The sequence below is a fragment of the Muntiacus reevesi genome, chromosome 5 (assembly GCF_963930625.1).
Source record: "Muntiacus reevesi chromosome 5, mMunRee1.1, whole genome shotgun sequence".
Classification (NCBI taxonomy): Eukaryota; Metazoa; Chordata; class Mammalia; order Artiodactyla; family Cervidae; genus Muntiacus; species Muntiacus reevesi.
Genome location: NC_089253.1, coordinates 39,267,826 through 39,287,120, shown reverse-complemented (window position 1 = coordinate 39,287,120; position 19,295 = coordinate 39,267,826). Strand labels below are relative to the sequence as shown.

General features: G+C 49.4%; 1 protein-coding gene across 2 annotated transcripts in view; it reads right to left on the bottom strand.

The window, feature by feature from the left end:
• LOC136169658 (solute carrier family 22 member 10-like) overlaps positions 1-19,295 on the bottom strand; it is a 61,408-nt gene that overhangs the window by 38,265 nt on the left and 3,848 nt on the right. The window lies entirely within an intron of this gene.

Genomic DNA, 19,295 nt, shown 5'->3' with positions numbered 1-19,295 from the left:
CCCGACATAAATCACAGCAGGATCCTCTATGACCCACCTCCCAGAATACTGGAAATAAAAGCAAAACTAAACAAATGGGACCTAATGAAACTTAAAAGCTTTTGCACAACAAAGGAAACTATAAGCAAGGTGAAAAGACAGCCCTCAGATTGGGAGAAAATAATAGCAAACAAAGCAACAGACAAAGGAGTAATCTCAAAAATATACAGGCAACTTCTGAAGCTCAATTCCAGAAAAATAAATGACCCAATCAAAAAATGGGCCAAAGAACTAAACAGACATTTCTCCAAAGAAGACATACAGATGACTAACAAACACATGAAAAGATGCTCAACATCACTCATCATCAGAGAAATGCAAATCAAAACCACAATGAGGTACCATTACATGCCAGTCAGGATGGCTGCTATCCAAAAGTCTACAAGCAATAAATGCTGGAGAGGGTGTGGAGAAAAGGGAACCCTCTTACACTGTTGATGGGAATGCAAACTAGTACAGCCACTATGGATAACAGTGTGGAGATTTCTTAAAAAACTGGAAATAGAACTGCCATATGACCCAGCAATATCACTTCTGGGCATACACACCGAGGAAACCAGATCTGAAAGGGACACGTGCACCCCAGTGTTCATCGCAGCACTGTTTATTATAGTCAGGACATGGAAGCAACCTAGATGCCCATCAGCAGATGAATGGATAAGGAAGCTGTGGTACATATACACCATGGAATATTACTCAGCCATTAAAAAGAATTCATTTGAATCAGTTCTAATGAGATGGATGAAACTGGAGCCCATTATACAGAGTGAATTAAGCCAGAAAGATAAAGACCATTACAGTATACTAACTCATATATATGAAATTTAGAAAGATGGTAATGATAACCCTATATGCAAAACAGAAAAAGAGACACAGATGTAGAGAACAGACTTTTGGACTCTGTGGGAGAAGGCGAGGGTGGGATGTTTCAAGAGAACAGCATCGAAACATGTTTATTATCTAGGGTGAAACAGATCACCAGCCCAGGTTGGACGCATGAGACAAGTGCTCGGGCCTGGTGCACTGGAAAGACCCAGAGGGATCCGGTAGAGAGGGAGGTGGGAGGGGGGATCGGGATGGGAAATACATGTAAATCCATGGCTGACTCATGTCAATGTATGACAAAAACCACTACAATATTGTAAAGTAATTAACCTCCAACTAATAAAAATAAATGAAAAAAAAAAAAAGAAGAAATTATGGACTTCCCAGGTGACACAGTGGTAAGAAATCTGCCTGCAATGCAGGAGAGGTGGCTTCGATCCCTGAGTCGGGAAGATCCCCTGGAGGAGGAAATGGCAACATACTCCAGTATTCTTGTCTGGAAAATTCCAAGGACAGAGGCGTTTGGCAGGCCACAGTCCATAGGGTTGCAAAGAGTCAGACACAACTGAGCACACACATCTTTAAGAAATGATCAGGTATTGGGTGGGGGAAGGATATAAGTGAACTGAGATTTGAAAAATGTTTATAGCTGTTGAAGTTGGGTGATCTTTGTATGTGCTTGAAAATTTCCATCAAAAACATGTTAGTAAACTATGGTGAAGGTAAGTTATAATGGTGTTTGTATGTACATCCATGAGTATGTTTTAACTCTAAACTGGATGGAAATGCAGTTCTAAAAATAAAATAGAAAGGAGGAAGGGGAGGAGAAGAATTGTGGGAATTAGATAGAAGCAGACAGAGAGAGGGCTTCCCTGGTAGCTCAGTTGGTAAAGGATCCTCCTGCAATATGGGAGACCCTGGCCCAATTCCTGCATCAGGAGGATCCCCTAGAAAAGGGTTAGGCTACCCACTCCAGTATTCTTGGGCTTTCCCTGGTGGCTCAGACAGTAAATAATTCACCTACAATGCAGGAGACCCCAGGTTCCATCCTTGGGTTGGGAAGATCCCCTGGAGGAGGGCATGGCAACCCACTCCAGTATTCTTGCCTGGAGAAGCCCCATGGATAGAGGAGCCTGGCAAGCCATAGTCCATGTGGTTACAAAGAGTTGAACACAACTGGGCGACTAAGCACAGCACAGCACACATAGAGAGAGCTTCCCTGCTCTCAGAAATGCCGTTCATAACCAGCAATACAACCGCTTCACACGTGCCTCCCCAACATTCCCCCCCAACACCACCACCAGACTCCCTCCCTCCTCCCCTGGGTCCTAGAAGGGAAGCTTTTTCACCCTGACTTCCGAGTGAGCAAAAGTCATGTTGATACCAAGTCCAAGCTTAAATACAAGGAGGTGTTGACTCAAGTAGTATAACTTTATTCAGAAAGGAGGATGACCAAGAAGATGGCAGACTAATGTCTCAAAATAACCATCTTATGACATCCGGACGCCAGGTTCTTTTACAGAACAGAGATGGGGGAGGTGAGGAAATAAAGCAAAAAGGCCATCAATCTAGCAAATATCTCCTGGAATGGCAAGCCTCAGGCAGGGAATTGTTAATTTGTGTCTTCCTGTAGCCACACACACAGGTGACAGGGTTCTGAACAAAGGCACTTCGGTTTAACATTCAGACAGAGGAGCAGGGTTCTCCCGGCAGGCTACTCTGTATAAACAGTATCCTTTTAGTAAACAAGAGCAATGGGAAGGGAAGGTTAAAGTAACAGATCCAAACTGGAGTCATAGTTGGCTCTTCCCTGCAACAATATCAGGGCTCTAGGTTTCCCAGGAGGTCCAAGGAAAATGTGGCTGTGAACAGGCTGTAGGAGGGGACGGTGGCGCGCCCCGGCCTAGCCACCCATATACTGAGCAAAGCACATGGGTTGATTGCCCGATGGCCCTGGCCACATGCCCCTCACAGAGAAGGGCAGGGCCTTGCTGTGCCGTGACCGCCCCCTCCCCCCATACCTGGGATGGAGCAGCAGAGACTCCCAACTTCCAGACCACATCCCGTTGGCCTTTACCATGTCAGTGACTGACAACCAGACTTTCTTGAGAAGTGGAATATTTCCTGCTGTATCAGTAAACAAGGATGCCACAGTCATCAGAGTTATAGCCCTCCAGTGTGAGCCTGTAAGCCCTAAGGTAACACAGGACAGAGAAGAATACCTGCTATCTAGCAGCCATCAGACTACAGCCACTCCCCACGGCCAGCCCAAAGGAAAGGAAGCTCAGGATGTGAAAACAGGATGCTGGCCCCAGAGAACTGAGATGCACATGAAAGAAACTATTTCAGTGAGCCCAAACTCTTGCATCTTCCCATGCACAGAAAAGCACTAAATTCTTTTTACTTGGGATATCTGGTTTTCTTTAACTAACAATAAACTCTTGGTTTTCAGACTACCTGCCTTTTGTTGCAAAACTTCTCTACAACCTGTCTCCTCCCCTCACCTCCTCAGAGCAGTTCTCAGGGTTACTTGGGATGCTGTCTCCTGGGCTTGAAAAATTCCCACCGAATAAAAACTTTTAGGGTGTGAACATTTTTTAAGTCGACATCCTGATGCTGAGTACCTGCATCTCTTTGCCAGTGGTCTTTCCTGGTCACTAGATTCTGCTCTGCCCAAGTAAGGCAGGCTGGAAGTGCAGGAGAATTAACCACTGTACAACAGCCCTCAACCCATGGCTGCCAGAGTTCAAGTAAAAATGCTCCAGCTCCCCCAGCCAGGATGAGGGGTGTGCTCCACTCTGTCTCCCTCAGCTCCCCAGAGGGGTCCAGCTCTAGTTGTCCACAGGGGCATCTAGCTTGATGATGCATCCTTTATCGTTCCCCTTTCCATTCCCTTCCCTTCCCTATGCCGCTTCCCCACTGCCCTGCTGGGTGTCCTGGGATCACTCCCTGAATAAACCACTTGCACTCAAACTTTCATCTTAGGATCAACATGCTTACTTAGGCGTGTGCACGCATGCTACATCCCAATCCCCAGAACCTGTGAATATGTTACTGTAACTGTAGCCAGGAAGGGTTAATTTTGAATTTACACTGGATTTACTTCTGTGACTTTAACCCTTAGCTTGCCACTTTTGTAGGTATACATAATGGCCTGCCTTTGATGCTTTAGAAATGTGATGTTGGAGAAGACTCTTGAGAGTCCCTTGAACAGCAAAGAGATCAAACCAGTCAATCCTAAAGGAAATCAATCCTGAATATTCTTAGGAAGGACTGATGCTGCAGCTGAAGCTCTAATACTTTGGCCACGTGATGCGAAGAACTGACTCATTAGAAAAAGACCCCGATGCTGGGAAAGATTGAAGGCAGGAGGAGAAGGGGACGACAGAGGATGAAATGGTTGGATGGCATCACCGAATTGACAGACATGAATTTGAGTAAGCTTCAGGAGATGGTGAAGGACAGGGAAGCCTGGCGTGCTGCATCCAAAAGAGTCCAATGAGACTGAGCAACTGGACAGCAAGCAATGGCCTGCCTCGGGAGATAACCTGACCCTGCCCACTTGTGAAGGATTGTGATGTTCTTGAACTCTGTGCCCCTCATCTTCTGCTTACCTGAGCAGCCCAGAAATTCACATTTGGGGAGGCCTGAAACACAGATAGATGTGACATCTTTGTTGATATGACAAGAGATAGTCCCTTTCACACCCATGAAATGACTGTAAGGCAGTGAAACTAACACATCCCCCTACCTGAGGCTTGCCAGTCTAGGAGACATTTGCAGGACTTAAATGGCCTTTTTACTTTGCTTCCTCACCTCCCCGCATCTCTGATCCATAAAAGAATCTGACATCCAGGCCCTGACAAGATGGTTATTTTGAAGAACTAGCCTGCCATCTTCTCTGTCAGCCGGCTCCCGAATAAAGTTCCTTCCTGGTCCAACACCTCGTCTCAGATTCATTGATTTATTGTGCGGCCAGCAGAGCAAGTTTGGACTCGATAACATGATGGAAGTGGGGTTCAGCTGCTTGTCACTGAGAAGCCAATAAAGAGGCAAATCTGGTGGAAAGGAAAGTTTGCTTTACTTTGGACACAAGCAACCAGGGGTGGGAGGGGGGCAGACTACTGCCCAAAGGCCAACTCCCCTACTACCACAACCCGTGGACATCAGCTCTTACTGGTAGAAGGAGGGGGCTAAGTGCAGAAACAGCAGAGTCAGCTCTGCCAGTCATCTTGAAACTGGTTATCAGTGGCATGACCAGGGTCATCTTGATTATTTCAAGTACAGTTAATCTTCAGTTCTGGAGTCGGTTTGTTCCCATGTCTTTGAGGCCAGTTCTCAGAATTTGAGGCAGCTTATGTCATGGCTACAATCTGGTCATTGTGTGATTAACGTCTTCCACCTGATGGAGGTTTCAGTATCTATTAGACAGCTCACAGGATATGGCTCAGAATATTATCTATAGCCCTTGAGAAGGAACTAAAGGTCCTTGATTAAACTATTTTTAGTTTTGGATTATTTTCCTTTGTTTCTTCATTTTCTCACTTCTCTGCTTAAATTTATTCTTTGGCTAAAGCTTTTCCACAGACAAAAGGCAGGCAGAGGACGTCGTGGGGGTTGGGGGTGGGGGGAGGACCACACAGTCCTGCTCCGTCTCATGGCAAAAGAGAATTTTGCCAATCTGGAGATGGGGAGATTATCCATGATGAACTGTGTGGACTCAGTGAAATCACCCTTCTTATAAGGGTCCTTATAAGAAGGTGGCATTTGAGTCAGAGAAGATGTTGTCATGGAAACAGGGATCAGAGCAATGCAAGTGAAGGAGAGGGGCCACAAGCCAGGGAATGTGGCAGCTTCAAGAAGATGGAAGAGGCAAGGAAACAGATTCTCCTCTAGAACCTCCAAAAAGCATGCAGCCCTACTGACACCTTGATTTAAGCCCAGTGAGACCCACTGTGGACTTCTGACCTCCAGTTAATAAATTTGTGTTGCTTTAAGTCACTAAGTTTGAGTGGTTTGCTGCAGCACAGTAGGAAACACGCAGTAATCAACCAGCCACTCTCACCCGTATAACCCAAGCATCATGAGGGAAGGATGCGCTAGTCCACAGGAACTGGTACCCACGGTATTCCCCATGTGTCATCCCTGTGCCATGAACACCTGCTCTCCGGACCCAGAACCTTTGGACACATCAGAAGAACCCGCTCCCTTGGGCGGGTCCAGCCCTCACTTGCCCGTGTACCTAGGGTCCGCTACATTACCCAGTCAGGGGCCCCACTTCCCTGACCCTCTGCGCAAGGTGCTTCCTGGAAAAATGACAGAGAAAGAACCAGTTATGATGGAGGGGGAGTGGGGAAGAGGGTGAGCTGCCTGGGAAGCTCCTGGCCTTGTGATGTAGCCATCGGGTGTGAGATGCTGCCACGTTTGTCTCAGGGACATCCTAACACAGCCTAAGCGACAAGCCACTAAACAGTCTACATCTTTACTAGCAAGCAATGTGGGGACTTCCCCAGAGGTCCAGTGGCTAAGACTCTGCACTCCCAGTGCAAGGGGCTTGGGTTCGATCCCTGGTCAGGGAAATAGATTTCACATGCTGCAACCAAAGATCCTGCATGCCACAACTAAGTCCCAGCACTGTTAAATAAATTAAAAAATAATTATTATTATTATTATTTTTTAAAAGCCTCAAAGCCTTTTAATAAAAAGTAATGTGGGAAACAAACACCCTGATGCCTTCCCTACCCCTAACCCATACCCAGTTTGGGGATCGGGGATGAAGAAGGGCTCAGCGATGTCTGCTGCATTATAACTCGTCGGTGTTCGGGAACTGTTTGACGATAACCTCTATTTTCCCCCAGTCGATTGGCTAAGCAAGCCCCCGGCTGCCTTATCATCCTTTTCTTCTCCCATAGGCTGACGCAGTGCGGAAGGCGGCGGTCAGCCTGGCTTTCCGGAGCCGGCAGGGAAGCAGCATTCCCGCCGCGGTTCCCTCTCTCGGCCACACGGCGTCGCTGTGGAGCCAGCCCGGGGCGGGTCCGGATGCAGGCGGGGCTGCGGGCTCTGAGCTCAGGCTGGAGCAAAGCGCCCTCCGAGCGAGCGCCCAACGCAGGCGGCAAGGGTGCGGTTCTCGGCGCTCAGTCCCTGCGATTCCACAAGCGAGTGCTCTCCGGGGCCCGAAAGCCGGCCGAGGGTCAGCTGCGGTCGCTGTGAATGCTCAGACTCCGCCCCCTTTCCTTGGGCGAGGTGACCCTCATCCCCTCCGAGAGAGGTGCCTGCCTCCAGGATGGCTGACCCAAGGAGGCCCCAGTGGTCCAGGGAGCCCGGGCCGTCTGGGAGACTTCCTGCCACCTCTCTGTCTGGAAAAGATGCACACGCATGGACCAAAAACGAGGGCTCCCAGCCACCTGCTGGGGAAGTACAAACTTAGAGACAAAATCTGCCAACCCAGAAAAACCCTTCCAAAAAAGTAGGAGGGAAAGAACTGTTTTATATGGAATGAGCATTGGACCAGGACGTGCTACACATCACAGTCGATTTACTAAGAGGCTACCAAAAATTCTCACCCTTTCATACCGGTTCAGATCAGTCGCTCAGTCGTGTCCGAATCTTTGCGACCCCATGAAAGGCAGCTCGCCAGGCTTTCCTGTCCATCACCAACTCTCAGAGCTTGCTCAAACTCATGTCCATCGAGTCGCTGATGCCATCCAACCATCCTTTCACATAGCCAGGCAGATAACCACCTTCACACACATCTTCTCAAGATCAACCACAGCTAACCCTCCGGAAGGAGGTCTGGACAACCATTGTCATGCTCCTGCTACATTCGCCTGGCAAGTACAGTGGCCACCTGTGTTTGCTATTATTAATTGCATTTATGCAGAAGAAAACTGCCTTGCTCCTGTCTTGAGGACAGGAGGTAGGCTTGCAACCTGGAGCCAGTCACTAGCTCAAGGTAGACTCTGCTCTCCCACAGAAAGTGGAAGGTGGCTGTGCTGAGTTCCTGGACAACTCCGTTTCAGAGAGGGCATCCACTTCCCTGAGGGCTCCTGGAGGGCTTCCCTAGTAGCTCAGCTGCTAAAGAATCCGCCTGGAATGCAGGAGACCCTGGTTTGATTCCTGTGTTGGGAAGATCCCCTGGAGAAGGGATGGGCTACCACCCCAGTATTTTTTGGCTTCCCTGATGGCTCAGATGGTAAAGACTCTGAAAGGAAACTTGGGTTCCATCCCTGGGTGATGAAGATCCCCTGGAGAAGGAAATAGCAACCCTACTCCAGGCTCCTTGCCTTGCTGGGGAACTCATGGACAGAGGAGCCTAGTCTGGGCTACAGTTCATGGGGTCTCAAAGAGTAGTGACTAACACTTTCACTTTCCACTTCCCTGAAGAAACATTCCTGGGATGGTAAACTGGCCAGGGGCTTATTTAGCTTTTGAAAAGATTTACATACATTTCAAAGAGGCAGAGCTTACAATTATAAGGTTTCTAAACTGAATGTTCTAAGAAAAGGGAGGGGAAGTCTCTTCCCTTTTTTCCCTTCAGAGAAAATTAAGCTCTTTCTTATTTTTAATTTGTGTTTGCCCTTACACAGCCACAACAAACATTCACTACCCCTCAAACCACTTCCTCTGCCCAGCCCTGCCTCAGACCCTGCAAACTAGCCACCACAGACACAACGGCAGGACACACGCACACATGGGCACACGTCTGCACAAGCACCAGGCACACACACATGCACGCACACATTACACGTGTGCACAAACGTGTATGCACACGTGCTCTCACCCACTCTCTGCTTAGCCTTTGCTTTCTGGACCAGCCTTTCCAGGTTAACCCTCCAGGTTGAGCTGACTCAACTCAGCAAAAATTAAGACCAGGTCTGGCCAGTTCTGATGGGGTGGGAGGAGCAGGGGTGAGGCTGAGTCCAGGCACAACCAGGGACCTGAGCCGATCTGGCTTCTTTGCTGTGAACTTTATTTTATTTTATTTTATTTTTGTCATGAACTTTAAAAATAATTTTTTTTTTTTTTTAACTGAAGTATAGTTCTTCCTTGGTGGCTCAGATGGCAAAGAATCTGCCTGCAATGCTGGAGACCTGGGTTCAATCCCTGGGTTGGGAAGATGCCCTGGAGAAGGGCAAGGCAACCCACTCCAGTATTCTTGCCTGGAGAACTCCATGGACAGAGGAGCCTGGAACTGAGCAACTAAAACTCTCACTGTCATAGCTGATTTACAATGTTGTGCCAACTTCTGGTCTATGGCAACGTGACTCAGTTACACACGCATATACATCGTTTTTTATATTCTTTTCCATTATGGTTTGTCACAGGATATTGAGCACAGTTCCCTGTGTCACACATTAAGACCTTGTTGTTTATCCATTCTAAGTGTAATCGCTTGCATCAACCAACCCCAAACTCCCAGTCCATGCCTCTCCCTTGATCACCACAAGTCTGTTCTTTATCTTTGCCAGGATCTTTTTTTTTTTTTTTTTTTGCCGCACAGAACATGGTATCTTAGTTCTCTGACCAGGGATCAAACCCGAGGCCCCTGTATTGGAGGGGCGAGTCTTACTTAACCTGCTAGACCGCCAAGGAAGTCCCTGCCATGAACTGATTTGTGAATCCAGCCCCCTGCCCTGCTGAACCCTGGTCACTGTTGGCTTGTTTTTTAACTTGGCAAAAACAGTTTCTTTTTAAGCCAATTTTTGGTAGGAATTTTAAAACTCACAGAAAAGCCGAAAGAATACAGCAATAAACCCATACACTCACCACTTGGATTGCTGACATTATGTTGTGTGTGTGTATGACATGGTTTGACTGAGTCCTTTGAAAGCAAGCCTCAGACATCACGACACGTCACCCCTAGATCATTCAATGCACATCTCCTAAACAATCTGACTTTTTAAAACCTGAAATTGGAATGTATCTATTACCTGAAAGAAATTTGGTAAAGCTCTATTTAGTTGAAATTCTTTCAAGGAAGGGGAAGAGAGATGCAACAGAGCTAGTGCTAGGATGGTGGTGGGAGAAAAATTAAGCTGGTTCCTGCTTGTATTGTACAGAGTTACATGAACAAAACCAGTTACATGAAGAAGATAAGACTATTTCAGACAGTGGCAGGTGCTATAAAGAGAAAAATAAAATAGGATAGAGGTCATGAGGATAAGACAAGGAGGCAAGGCAGTGTTAGGGTGGTAAGAAGTCAGGCTCTCAGGAAGAAAAAGTGACTTTTGAGCTGAGACCCTAAGTTAGCAACACCAGACAGTCAGGAAAACAGGATTCAAGGCAGAGTCAAGAGAAAGGTCAAGGGCCTGGGAGCACAAACGAGCAGGCAGTGACAGTGTGGGGAGAAGAAGATGTGGAAAGTACAGAGAGAGGAGAAGTGGTCAGGATCCAGGTCTCTCAGCCAAGGGCAGCAATTTGGAGAGAATTTTAACCAGGAGAATGACTTGACTGGACTTACAGTTTTAGATACTCTGGCTGTTCAGGTGAAAAATACTTGAGGAGAGAGCCAAGGGTGAAGCCCAGAAGCCATCGAGAAGGCTTTTTGCAATCTTCCAGCCAAGGGGTAATGGTGGCTTGGACCAGATGGTACCCAGAGTCAGGCGTTCTTGCCCCCATTCTAAAGTGGGGAAACTGTGGCTCAGAGAAGTTTAAGTGACTTGACCAAGGTCAAGCATTCTTTAAGTGGTGGGTTCAGAATTTCTTTCTTTTTTTTTTTTTTTTTGGCAGGGGATGAGGAGGGGATGGAGGGTACTTTTTTAATTGTGGTAAAATATACACAACATAAAACTTACCATTTTAATCATCTTTAAATGTGCAATTCAGTGGCATTAAGTACGTTCACAATGTTATATGAGCATCACTATCCATTTCAAGAACGTTTTATCTCAAACAGAAGCTCTGTGTCCATGCAACAATAGCTCCCCTGTCCCCCTACCCCAGCCCCTGGTAGCCCATAATAGAGGTCTTCTTTCTGGCTGTATGAATTTTCTCCTCTAAGTACTTCCTTTAAGTGGAATCTTTTGTGTTCTTTTGTGTCTGGCTTATTTCACTTGTTGTTGTTGTTGTTCAGTTGCTAAGTTGTATCCAACTCTTTGTGACCCCATGAACTGCAGCATGCCACACTCCTCTGACCTCCACTATCTCTTGGAGTTTGCTCAAATTCGTGTCCTGTGAGTCAGTGATGCTATCTAACCATCTCATCTTCTGCCACCCCCTTCTCCTTTTGCCTTCAATCTTTCCCAGCATCTGATTTTTTTCCAAAGAGTCAACTCTTTGCATCAGGTGGCCAAATGTTAGAGCTTCAGCTTCAGCAACAGTTCTTCCAGTGAATATTCGGGACTGATTTCCTTTAGGATTGACTGGTTGAATCTCCTTGCAATCCAAGGGACTCTCAAGAGTCTTCAACAGCACCACAATTCAAAAGCATCAATTCTGTGGTGCCCAGCCTTCTTTATGGTCCAACTGTCCCATCTGTACATGACTACTGGAAAAACCATAGCTTTGACTATACAGACCTTTGTCTGCAAAGAGATGTCTCCGCTTTTTAATAAGCTGTCTAGGTTTGTCACAGCTTTCCTTCCAAGGAGCATCTTTTAATTTCATGGCTACATTCACCGTCCTCAGTGATTTTGGAGCCCAAGAAAATAAAATCTGTCACTGCTTCTACTTTTTCTCCTTCTATTTGCCATAAAGTGAGGGACTGGATGCCATGATCTTAGCTTTTTGAATGTTGAGTTTCAACCCACCTTTTGCACTTTCGTCTCACTTAGTACAACTTTTTTTTTTCTTTTTGACCTCAGTTTCCCCATCAAGAATGGAACCTGCACCTTCGGCAGAGAAAGCAGGAGTCCTAACCACTGGACCACCGGGGAATATTTCCACTACAATGTTTTCAAAGTTAATTTTGTAACACGTATCAGAATTTCATCCTGTTTAAGGTTGAGTAATATTCTGTCTGGTGTGTACATCACGCTGTGTTTAACCATTCATCTGTGGGTGGAGGGCCAGGATCTCTGTCAAGGTGTCTGATTCCAGCCCCATTGTGGTTGGCGCTGAGTCGAGCGCAATGCCACCAGCGGACACCAGAGGGCGCGCAGAGAGCCTCTCAGGCGGGGGCGCTGCGCGGGCACTTGGCGGTTTGTTGCGGGAAAAGGAGGCTGGATGGAACTCCGCTTCTTGCAGGCACATCCCACGCCCAGAAAAATGCGGAGGAGGGGGAAGCTGGCTGCGGGGAAAGCGACTCGACTATAAGAGCGGCCTCAGATGGAGGAAAGGGAGGAGGTCGGGGTGGGAAGGGTCGCCCCTGCAATCCTTCGTCCAACCTGCAAAAGGAGACAGACGCCGGCCACGCGCAGCTTCCCAGCCAGCCGCCCTCCAGCAGGAACCATCGACAGAGAAGCCGAGTGAGGCAGGCGGGGCTCTGAGTCCGGAGAGGCTCGGGCTCCCAGTCCTGCTCTTCTCCAGGGGCCCAGTGGGCACCAGCCTGTGGCTTGCACGGTTTACAGATGAGGAAACTGAACCCCCGGGTCACTGCTTGTCCAAAGCCGGTGGAGGTGGAGAGGTCTGAATACCTGCCGCCAGGTGGGCCTGATGGACTTCCCTCTCCAGGCTCGTGCCCTGGTTCCTTCAACCACATCTCAGTGTGGTTTGAGGCTTCATTCCCATCTTATTGACCAGTCTGTCTTCAGGGGGCGGAGCTCAGAATGGCACATGGCTCTTGAGGTTGGCTGACCACCCTGGCCTCCCTCTTTCTGAGCATTAGGCCTCTAATAATATCACCCAAGTTGGCCTGAGCTGGTCTAAGCAGCCAGCTCATGTTAACCAAAATTTCCATCGGCTTAAACCCCTCAACTTTTCTCCCATGTGCTGTTGGTTGCTAAGCCTTTTCTCCCTCCCCCCCACCCCTTCACTGCGTCCATGTGCAGCTGGGTCTTTGGATCTGAGTCCAAGAACTGACATTTATCCCCATCAGATTTCATCTTGCTCATTCATCTGACAAACATTTGTTCGGTGCCCACGCCGTACCAGGCACTGAGGATACAGCACAGAAAGACAGATCCCCTGTCCTTGAGGAGCTCACACTATCATTAATCACAGCAGCTGCCGCCAGTTATCAGGGGCCTGCTGCGTGCCAGGCCCTGGGCGGGGGGCTGCACGGAGCTTGTCTCACGGACCCTCACAGCAATGCAGGTGGCGTTGTCCCATTTTGCAGATGGGGAAACCGAGTTCCAAAAGGTTTTTGTGACTTGTCTGAAGTGGTATACCTGGAAAGTGGCAGGCTTGGCATTCAATCCTCCAATCACTTTAGATTCCGGTTCTGTCCTCTTTTGTAGATACCCTCTCTCCCAGCTGTAGGTTCTCTGCAGACCTAATAAACCTCTCTAAATTTCATCCACAACAGTGATGAAGCTAAGGTGAAATCAGAGGCCTGGGGTGAACCACCAATGTCCCTCTACCCCAGAGGGACAGCCATCCATGATTCTGCACCCTGTGTGTTCAGCAGATATAAACGCACTCAGCTGGAATCCCCCTGGCCATTCTCCTCCCTCCAGTCCCAGCCCCAGATTCACTCCCCTGTCCAAGCAGCTGTGTATCTGGCTGTTGGCGTCTTTGCGGTCAAACCAATCCTCGATGCCAAGTCCCCTACATGCAGGAGCCCTGCTGTGTCTAGCCCGTGTCTGCATCCTGGTAAAGCTCCGTTTACCTATGTCCATCCCCAAGAGGGCCAAGACCAGGAGAGGGCAGTTGAGCTGGGGTTTCACAGGCTCCAAGCACCCCTTCTTGCCTCTGTGGTTTCTCTTCTCCTGCACCGTCTGCTCCAGGAGGCTCAGACCATCTTTTTTTGCTCAGCTCTTCTGCCAAGTTGAGGCAGACCAACTGCAGAGCAGGCCTGTGTGAGGTTTGTGGGCAGGAAAGAAGGCAGGCAGAATACAGTACTGCTTCATGGGGGAGGGGAGGTCTGAGATGTCCCAGCAGGGCCAGGGGACACCATGCCCTGTGACAAGGTTTGTTTGAGATTACCACATCACAGCACTGCAGGCACCCACCCTCCTCACTAGCCAGTATGGTAGGAAACATTATCATTGTGCCCATTTTGTAGGCGAGGAGACTGAGGCCCAACAAGTGGGATCCAGGCCTGCACATGACCTCTGCTAAGACTGCTTTCTGAAAAGAGATCAGGGACTCATGGACAGAATGCATCTTCTGAACCAGAACCCAGCGAGCTCCTACTGTAAGCCCAGTCAGCAGAAAATATGTCTGAGTCAGGCCCTGCCCTCCTGGCCTCACGTTCGGGGGCAGAAGAGATAAATAATAAGCCAGCCCATGACTCAGACAGTGATAAATGCTACAAAGAGCATAAAGCCAGGCAGAGCAGGTGTCAGTAGAGTTAAGGATGCTACTTCAGGTAACATGGTCCTGGAAGGCCTCTTGAGGAGGTGACAATTGAAGAGCTAAGGAGGAGCTAGCCTTGGGGACAGTGAGTATAAACTTGCTGAAAGAGGGACTTTTCTGGCAGTCCAGTGGTTAGGACTCTTGCGTTTCCCCTGCTGGAGCCACGGATTAAAATCCCTGGTGAGGGAAAATGTCCTTGCATGGTGCAGTCAAAAACAAAAGATGCTGAAAGAGAATGAGTGCAATATGGTACCCAACCCACCCACGATGGATGATGACAGAGAGGGAACCACATGACTCTGATGTGCGGCTCGGCTGGCAAGCCTGTGGGCTGTTGTCCTCAGGGTGCCTTAACCCCGGCATGGGCTCCACGGATGCCTCCATTCTTCCTCCAGGGGCCCGTGAGCCCTGCCCCCGGAATGTGGGTCTGTGACACTCCGTGCCATCTTCATTTCCTCTCATCTTCAACACCTTTCTGCACAAGACCCAGCCCAAAGCTGGCTCTAGGTAAACGTTTGTCAAATGAACAAACTCCAGAAGGCCCTGCTCACCCAATCCCGAGGGCCAGCAAGGAGGAGGTGTGAGGACAAACCCAAGGAAATCCTACCTTCTTCTCCAAGGCATAACTTGATGGGGTTTGTGGTAGCTATGGGTGGTAGAAGCAGAAAAGACAAAGGGATTCCAGAAGGTGGGAGGAGGGGTCGCCTACACAATTGGAAATTTTCGCACAGAAGTCCAGATTTCAAGCTATTTTTAAAATATCTGAGGATCTGGCAACCCCGAGCCTGCATATCCCCATGGCAACGCCAGCTGGTGCTGAGCGGCCCTGGTGACTGGACATGCGCTCTGCACTTCGCCGAGGACCGGAGCTCAGGGCTGCCGACATCTAGCCCACCCCGCTCCGCTCGTTCACATCACTGCCCTCGTGGGCATCTGAGTCGGCCAACCCTGGTTTAAGAGACTTGATGAGCAGAAAATCCTTCAGGGGACACGGGGACCGTGGCATCTGTCTCGTCAGCCTGCAGCTGCAGCGAGCGAGTCAGACCGAGGCCCCCTCCCTCAAGTTCTCACGGAGGTTTTCCGGGTCTGTGGGGCTTCTCAGGTCCACACAAATCGGTTCGCTGTGCTGGGTTCTGGGTTCGGGTGGCGGGAAGGTTCCTAAACTCCGCAGTTCGGTCAAGGCGAGAGATGCAGGTCGCGAGGTACACCAGCAGGGGGCGACTCTCCTTGCTGTGCCTTTAGCGCGGCAGGGTCGGGGGCAGAGAGCGACGGGAGTCACTCCGCCCCGGGGGCTGCCAGGACTCCAGCTGCTGGAAAACAATCCCTCAGTCCTCCTGGGTTCCGGAATTATCCTGTGTCCTTGCCCTTTCTCACTTGGGGTGACTGAGGCCCAGCCAGCCTGGGCTCAACAGTGACTGGCTGGGCAGAGGCACGCCTCTGTCCTCCCTTCTCCCGGCAACCTTCTCTTCCTCCTGGGATGCCTCAGCCTTGCTGGTCCCTCAAGGGTGACCCTCAAATTAAGTACTATGTGCTTGGCAGTATGTTCAGGGTCTCATATACCTTAGTTAAAATCCCAGCAGTCTTCCTCCAATTAAAAACAAAGCCAACAATCGTATAAGGTAGGTCATCACGCCGTCATTGCTGTTCAGTTATTAAGTCACGTCCAACTCTTTGCGACCCCATGAACTGCAGCAGGCCAGGCCTCCCTGTCCTCACTATCTCCCGGAGTTTGCCCAAGTTCATGTCCATGGAATCAGTGATGCTATCCAACCATCGCTTCTCATAACATAGGTATTAATCCCCATTTTACAGGTGGGGAAACTGAGGCTTAAACAGGAAATATCACTGGCCCAAGGCCAACCAACTAGCAGGCGGTGGAGTCAAGATTCAGATTCAGGCCTTTGGGACTCCTCTTCCCTGGAATGCTTTCTTTCCGTGAAGGAAATATTACAATCAGCCTGTGGAGGCAGGGGGAGTGGTTGGTTAGGCTTTGAGGGCAGAGGACGAGCCCTTGCCCAGGCCCAGCCCGAAACCACTCCATACAGGCCGCTGTTCTGTTGGAGTCACCCCAGGACAGGGGCAGAACCTGGAGTCCCTCCAGCGCGGCCACCACGAAGGAACAGCTCCTGGCCCTCGGGAATTTACTGAACCCCTCACAATCCCCTACCTGGGGTTGTAGACTGAGCGACGGGATAGGGCCCCACACATACTATAGCTTCTGCCTTGAACCCACGAGGAGTTGGTGAACAGGCAAGCAGCCAAGCACAGAGACACCAGGAAGGTTTGAATGACCAGCTCAGCTTTGATGGAACCTTGATGGGGGGCGAGAGACCCAGATTCTGTACAAGGTGAGCTTAGGCCCCGGTGAGCATGACTCAGTCAGCAAGCCCCAACCTCGGGAGCTTCCCCTCCCACCTACAGAAAGAGAAGGGATATCCAGGGATCACAAGCCCCTCAGAGACTATCACAGCGCTGTGACCACGACCACCATCCTGGGTAGGAAGAGAGTGTCCATCCATGCTGCTTCATCCAGTTTACCTCCCATTGTCCCACCATGCCCTGAATTCACACCGCTGGGTCTGTAGCCCCCTGCCCAGTTCTGCCTGCGTGAACACCACCTTCTATGGGCAACACACCCCCATCCGATCCCTCGGTCATCTTCTCCCTCTCCTAAGACCACTGGAACTCTGTAGACCTCTCCTGTGGCGCTGAGGTCAGCCTCCTTTGTGCTGTAATTGTTTCTGGGATGCTGTCTTCTCTGACAAGCCAATGGGAAGTTTCATCAGGCACCATAGCTCCAAGTACAGGACCTCATACCCACAAGGCATGAGACACATTGGATGGATGGAAGGGAAGATTGATGGATGGATGGATGGATGGATGGAAGGAAAGATCGATGGCTGGAAGAAAGAAAGGATGGATAGAGAGATGACCAGATAAACAGATGAACAAATGTGTAGGTAGGAGTGTGAATGGTCCACGGAAAGTTCAGTGTGGCCTCTGCAACTGTCCAGAACAACCAGACGCCCCTTCCAAAGAAGTAAGATTTCCCTGTTTCACTTGTCGTAGTCCCTCCCTTGCCTCCACGAATGGACGATTTAGAGACTGTGCTATATGGAGCTCCAAGGGACCCTGGGAGTCAGATCTGTCTTCTTTCCCTCACTGAACTCCGGTCTCCCTTATATAAGATGAGGACGTGGAGTTAGATGATTCCTTGTGCCTTTCCAGACCAAAACATGTCAGCTGCTTTTCCTGAAAAGAAGAGGGAAACTGACTCAACCTAGTTCAGCTTAGAGGCTCTGAAAAAGTTTAAAAAAGATGAATGGAAGAAAGGGGGAAAAAAGAAAGAAGGGGGAAGGAAGAAAGGGAGAAAGGAAAGAAGAAAATGGATTCCCCTGCCCCAAATTAAAAATGCATTTTAAAAAATGCAGCTAATATGTAAGATTTCCCAAATGCATCATTTCTTTTTAAAAAAGTTAATTTCAACATATTGAATTTAGGATCACAGCATGTGAGAAGTGATGGATCCTCTGATATAATGAAGCTGCCTCAGGCAGGGATGGTCTGGGACAGAAGATGCCAGAGAGAAGGATGGGCTGGGGGGCTGGAGTGTAAAGAGGCCTTCTCTCCACACCTCCCGACCACCCCCTTTAGGATCTGCTTTATATGAACCCGATATATTGTTTGAGTAAAAGGTTTCTGGTGTACACGTGGGTGGGTGTGTGTTTTAAATCTCTCAATTAATGAAGAGAAACAAGAGGCCCAGAGGGAGGTGCTTTGCCCAAGGTTGGACAGCAAGTGCACGAACACAACCCCTCAGTTCAGCTTTAGGAATCCAAACACATCCTAGGGGCCAGGGGCACTGCCCCTGACCGGGCCACGCTCTGGGTCAGCTCCGGCGGTCACAGTGGGACATCACTGGGCCCCTTTAAACAACATTCCGCAAGGAGAGGAACAGATGGAGAACCCAGGCCCAATTAGGAACTGGAAAATCTCACGGAGGGAGAATGCCCGGAAGAGGGGGGCTCGGGGGGTGGGGGGGGACTCAGGGTGGAGGCCCAGTTCTCTGCAAGCTTCACAGTCAAAAAACCTTCCTAAAACAATCCTTTGGCTGCCTCAGAGCATAATTTAATCTTCCTTTGATGACTCCGGATCTTGCCCTGCCTCCAGCCACTCTAAGAACATCAATTACTGCTGGGTCCAGGTGGAGAGCAGAGAGGAGGGGCTGGACCCAGGTTACCCACTGACCTTGCCCTTCAGGAGGCTGGTAGGGGAGGAAACTTCAGGGGCCAGAGCCCAGTCTGAGCCCTGAGAGCTGGATGCTGCCTTGGTGGATGAGGGGGACAAGGAAGAGAATGAGAAGCCCCCTCCCCAACCAAGGAGGGGAGTCCTAGGTGGGCCCCTCCTTAACCCCCAGAGCAGATGGGAGGGATAGCTCCTAGGGTCCCTGGAAGAAGACCCCGAGAGCGAAAGGCAGGCAGGAGTGAAGCTGAAGGCCAAGCTAGGCGACCGTGCTGAGGAGATGCAGACTTTGCAGAAATGTTGGCTCCAAGAGACAGAAGTGGGCTTAGAGTCACACTGCCCCTGCCTGCCACTTCCTGGCTGGGGAACCCGGAACGAGTTACTTAACCTCTCTGCGCCTCCATTTCCTAGGATAATGCTAGAATAGTAGCAACAGGGCTCCCAGGAGGGTTAAATAAACTTCATGTTGAATACTAGAAAATGGGGACTTGGATCAGGGTCTCTGATGAGGAAAGAGCTGGAAGAATATACATCAGATCACCCACGGGGCTGGCTCTCGGGTGATAGTGGGCATTTTGGCTTGTTTTATTTCCTATGTCTTTTGCAAGAAACAGATGATTTTCTATATAATTATTTTAGTCGCTCAGTTGTGTCTGACTCTTTACAACCCCATGGACTGTAGCCCACCAGGCTCCTCTGTCCCTGGGGATTCTCCAGGCAAGAATACCGGAGTGGGTTGCCATGCCCCAATCCAGGGGATCTTCCCAACCCAGGGATTGAACCCATGTCTCCCA